The following is a 5,397-nucleotide window of genomic DNA, read 5'->3' on the forward strand; positions in this document are numbered from 1 at the left end:
CTTCGCGACCGGACGCAAAATTCTGTTGCGGCATTTTAACGCGATAGCGTTGTAAGGTTTCCATCATCTACAGAAAATCCGGCGTCGGCGGCGGCGTTGTGAGCGAAAAGGCTGCTGGCCCATCTGCCACCTAGGTCACGTGACCTTCTGACGTCATCACAACCTGTCCACCGGATTGTGAGCAAACTGCCTGCCATGACACGGGGTCGCGAGAGGTAGCTCTGGAAGAGAAAGCTGCGTCACGCAAACCCCACCGGTGGCTGTGTTCGTAAAGTGTAGCCACCTGTCGGGGCAGTGGCGCATCGCTTAACCGGTGCACGCAGCATTGCGCCAGGAGCGGTACGATGACTCCCAGCGATGTATGAATGTAAAGTAGAGAATGACAAATTCCGCATATATGGGCATCAGACCATTAACGCTGTAGCGCCGCACCCTTAAGACGGAGCTTCAGTGTCCCCTCCAATTTTTCGTGTCTTGATTGCCGCCAGGGTACACGGCTTTCACACTGACCGTTTTATTTCTATTCAAGCAAGTGCCGACAGACTACGGAGAGTGATGTGTAGGACCTCAAAACGCCGAGAGTAAGCAGGTCACTTGCGAGAGTGCACAAATCCAGAGAGAGCGGGAGACGTGTCTGTCGCGTATGCACTGGTTGCTTTACGCTGCCGCTTCTCTAAACCACGCGCTGGTGGCCGTGGCGCGCCGCGAGTTATCCGCGTCTCCTCATTCCGAAGTTCAGTGAAAAGAAATGGCGTGCTTGTCCTACAGCGCGCGACGAAGAAAAGTAGCCTTAGTATACTGTCGCTGATTTGGGAAGCCAGTGACCGCACACCTTGCGGTCAGACCAAGCCCCTCGCTCGTCCACCCAGGTGGCGTCGCAGGGGAGCCCACGACGCGCGCGCCAGGGGACAGCACCGGACCCGGGCGCGGCGCTGCTGCCTTCGTCACCGCAGGGGCTGGCGCAGGTGTCCAAGGTGGCCGTGCGCTGCACCAAGAAGGCCATGGAGGTGCGCGTCGAGTTCGACGCACCATTCGCGGGCGTCATCTACTCCAAGGGGCACTTCGAGCAGCCCGAGTGCCGGCACGTGCAGGCGGAAGCGGCGCCCGGCAACGTCTTCGAGTTCGTCGTTAAGGCGGACCGTTGCGGCTCATCCAAGGTCGATCGCAAGAGCAAGGACAGCGAGTCCTTCATCGAGAACACCATTGTGGTGCAGAACGAGCCCCGGATACAGGTGCGTCGATCGCTGCTTCCAGGGGCTGCGCTATATACCGTACGCAGACTTCCCGGTTTGCTAGCTGCAGGAGTACACAGTGAGCTCTTTAGCACCACTGAAGTTCCTAAACTTTAGAGAGGCGAAGTCCAGAGCTTTCGACCGCTCGTGATGGAAAACTAACCACGTTGCACGAACCTCCAGCGAACATGCTGTCGTGCGGGGCGTTCCTCCATAGGCTACCCGTGTACGCTCAGCACCATTCTCGAAAGTCAGTGGCTGCCGAAGAACACCGCAGGCTGGACGAAGGGGTTTTGATGCTGTATAGCGTCTGTATGTCGTGGAACGTGGCACAGTGTGCTGGCGTGTCGGCAGACCGCAGGTTTAAATTTCCCCAAAAGTGCGCGTTGGGTACATTCCGCATTGCTGCTACGCATCCCGTGTCATTGAAGTTGTTCTTTTACACCCAGCTTAACCACGATTTCTGCTAACTCTACCGGTACACTGAGTATTTCAGGCTCATCGGTAAATACCACATACTCATCGAGTTCCCAGTGCGTTAGCCCTAGGCACGACAAATCCCGTCGCCGATGCCGTTCAACCGCAGACGAGAAGCCCGCTCCAATTTCCTGGGCTGATCTCCTTAAACACTCAACTGTGGTCGCGAGTGCAACACGGGCTCCTCGCAGGAGTGGTCCGACTCGGCGCGGCGGCTGCGCTGCTCCTGGGACAGCAACATCGACCGCACCGTGAGCTCGTCCATCAGCGTGAACCACCTGGAGGTGCAGCACGCGCGCTACGCCGGCTCGTCGGCCGCCGACTCGTACATGGACGTGCAGCTGGGCCGGGGCCCCTTCTCGCCGCCCGTCACCGGCCTGTGTGCGCATCGGCGACACGCTCACGCTGGTCGTGTACACGCTGGGCGCCGACCTGGACGTGCTCGTCAAGGACTGCCTGGCGCACGACGGAGACCCGCGCCGCGCCGTCCAGCTGACGGACGCGCGGGGCTGCGTGGCCAAGCCCAAGCTGCTGGGCCCCTGGCAGAAGACGCGCAACACGGGCGCCACCGGCGCCAGCACCATCGCGTTCGCCTACCTCAAGGCGTTCAAGTTCCCCGACAAGGTAAACAGATGCGCGTCGTCGTCCGGGGCGGGCCTCCTTAACGTGAGCCGAAAATCTCATTTCGCTTCTGCTGCCATGAGCCTATTTCGGCGAAAGGATTTGCCAGGACGTGGCTGGTGTCTTCAATATGCGCAGTGTTTTTTTTTTCTTTTTCCAAAGCTATGGCGTTCTGCTGTCGTCGGTGCGGGCAGGGCAATTTTATTTTTATTTTCGGGGGGTCGTCCATCTAAGTCTGCTCGTATCCTGTTGTGCTGACGCCTGTGCGGGCCCGGTACTTTTATTGGAGCGAAAGCTTCACTATATACGATAGGTAAAGCCGCTCTTCGCGTGGCACTAAATTTGACCTTCTTGAACCGAGGATAAACCACGTGACAGTTATGACGTCACTCAGGCGCCGCCGAAACCGAGCGCTCGCCGTCGGCGTTCATTGTCGTTGGCGTTGGCAACGTTCTAGACTCCGATGATTTTGAGGAAAGGAAGGGCGCATAACTGGCTTCCTGGGTGAGTGCGCTTGAGTTACGTGGCGGTGGGGAGAGAGAGATTTGGGCAGTGCATGCATTAGCGCGGACAACGTTGTGGCAGACACGCGGCCCTGCAGCAGTAGGCCGCAGCGTTCATTGAGTGACCAACCTCTCGCGATCAACCATTAATTTAACCTCCACCTGCCAGAGTGGCAGGGTGAGCGCGTTGCCTACCCAGTGTGCGGAACGCACTCAACGTTACAGACGCCAAGCCGCGTCTACTTGCTCGATACACCACAGCTTTCGCTCTCTAACTCGGTTCAGCAGTAGTTAAACCGCAGCAAATCTTTTTATTTCTTTTTAGGGGGCCTAAATGAACATATGCATTCTGCTGGCAAGCCCTTTTGTACTTATAGTGACATGGGCTGTGAAATTTTATATTTAACCATTGCTCAGGGGCCCCACGAATTCGCTCCACTCCTCAAGCGGGCATGTTTTTCATCAAAGCTCACGGCGCAGCCGGCAAACCAGTTAAAGGGGCTCTGAAAGAGGCTCTCAATAATGGTGCGGTATGCCTGGGATGTTAAAGTACACCGCCTCACGAATATTCTTCATCAAAAATTCTTTGAATGTGTTTGTAAGAAGCTGAGTTATCTGTAGTCAAAATTTCAATTTCAGCGTCTTCGCGCCTTTCCCTCTCCTCTCGCCATTTTTTGCACGCTCAAAGGTCAGCGCTCCTCCGCCGGCCAAACACACTCGGCCCACCGCCCGACCGACGCGGCTGACTGGCCGCGACCATTGTAGCTGTGTGACGTCTGAATTAATCTAACCGACAGCCACCTCGTAACAGACATATACGCAGGAACCTGAGACGGAGGGGGGCGCGAGCATGAAAAAGTGGCCGGAAAGGGCTTGCCACCTTTCTCGCGCAACTGATGGTTCTTTGCTATGGCTGAGGAGTTCGTGACAACGCAATGTAGGGGTTGAGCGAGTTTATGTACTCTCCTCAGAAGGTGTTTCAGAGCCACTTTAAAAGTGAGTGGTGGGAGGAATTCCAGAAATGTAAGGGGGCGGGGTAGTACGTTGTAATGGTATTTCTGGCCGGTTCTGGTGAGGCACGGGGAAGGAGCAGGCTAAAATTTCCAGCGAACGGGGTCGAAACATTCGAACACTCTAAAGGAGGGTGTGGTCACTTGCTTATGTGCCCCCACAGTGGCATTTCAAGCGCGCAGCTCAATAACAACGCCCAATGACGGCACAAACCCCCCAAATGAGCAGTTCTGTGCAAGGGTTCATTGCTGTGTGTACTTTCCTCGCAGCTGGAATGAACAAAACCAGAAAGGTCCCCAGCAGTGAAATACAATGTGACGCTCTGCAACTGTTTACACCATAAATCCCGAACTATTTAAATCCTAAATCACCGAATTGTCTATAACTTCTTTACGCCCCGTGCGTGCGTCATGCAATCAAATGTCACGCGACGGTTAATGTCTCATTTAAATTCAATTTTCTACAGAATTTATATCAGCGCTGACTACGCGGGAAAGCTCATTTGGTCCGTGGACGCAGGTATGCTATCTAAAATAATATAGAAAGGAGGAAACACCAGCCAAGTCCAGAGATTCTTGTGACAGAACCCTGAACAAGAATCTGTGAACTTATTTGGTGTTTCCTCCCTAATCTGTTAGAACAAAAATGTTCCGAGCGCTTTGGTTGCCTCACAGGCTGCAGAGCTCGCTGAGATTGCGCGAGCGAGCTAATCTTCCCAAGACCACCAACGCCTGTCTGTGCGGCCGTCGTTGTCGCTATAGCGGTTCGTTGACGGCGGTGCAGGTGGAGGTGTTCCTGGAGTGCAACATCGAGATGTGCCGCCGCAAGTGCGCCGAGCCGTGCGCCAAGGCCAAGCGCAGCCGGCGACAGCTGCTCAACGAGTCGACGGTGGAGCCGGCGCGCGTGGCCCGCGGCATCCGCGTCGTGGCCCCCGACGACCTGGACCCCCTGCAGCCGGCGCCCGGCTGGGCCTCGCGGGCGCCCTCCACGGGCGACGTCTGCCTCTCGCTGCCGGGCTTCGTCACGGCGCTGTCGGCCGTGCTCGCCATCCTGCTCAGCTCGTGCGTGCTCTCTGCGCTGCTCTACCTGCGCGTGCGGCAGCTCGCCTCGGACACCGCCGGCAAGCCCAAGGGCGTGCCGCCGCCAGAGTTTGTGCGCAAGGTGCGCCGCGTCCCGTAGCGCCGAGAACGGCACGTGCGATGCGTGCATCCTCCGAGGCACGCCGCCGGTTCTCCCCCATGGGCATTCCCGAACAACTCCGGAGACCGCGGCGCCGACGCTGGACGAACGGAAGCCGAGCGGGAAACGCGCTGTGCGGAAACGGGTTTTTCGCAGGCGGGACGGTGGTGTCAATATGCGCTGGATCGTCCAACACGCCCGCCAGAATAAAAACCAAGAATCGTGGACCAAGTATGCGCGCGCTGAGTGTCTTTCATTCCGGGACGCGCGCCTCGCGCCTTTTATCTCGCCGTGGCAAGCGATTCCAGAATTTTTTTATTTTTTTGACTGGGAGGCAGCTTTTAAGTTTTTATGCCTTTCGTATTGTTGGTATT

General features: G+C 56.6%; 1 pseudogene across 1 annotated transcript in view; it reads left to right on the plus strand.

The window, feature by feature from the left end:
* The window catches only part of LOC144136361 (cuticlin-3-like), a 43,397-nt pseudogene extending 38,240 nt beyond the window's left edge, over positions 1-5,157 (plus strand). Inside the window, exons 3-5 of the transcript XR_013315600.1 lie at positions 870-1,232; positions 1,901-2,333; positions 4,628-5,157. The product of XR_013315600.1 is annotated as a cuticlin-3-like (transcript). The remainder of the gene's footprint in view (positions 1-869; positions 1,233-1,900; positions 2,334-4,627) is intronic.
* Positions 5,158-5,397: the final 240 nt, after the last annotated feature.

The sequence above is a fragment of the Amblyomma americanum genome, chromosome 1 (assembly GCF_052857255.1).
Source record: "Amblyomma americanum isolate KBUSLIRL-KWMA chromosome 1, ASM5285725v1, whole genome shotgun sequence".
In the NCBI taxonomy this organism is placed as follows: Eukaryota; Metazoa; Arthropoda; class Arachnida; order Ixodida; family Ixodidae; genus Amblyomma; species Amblyomma americanum.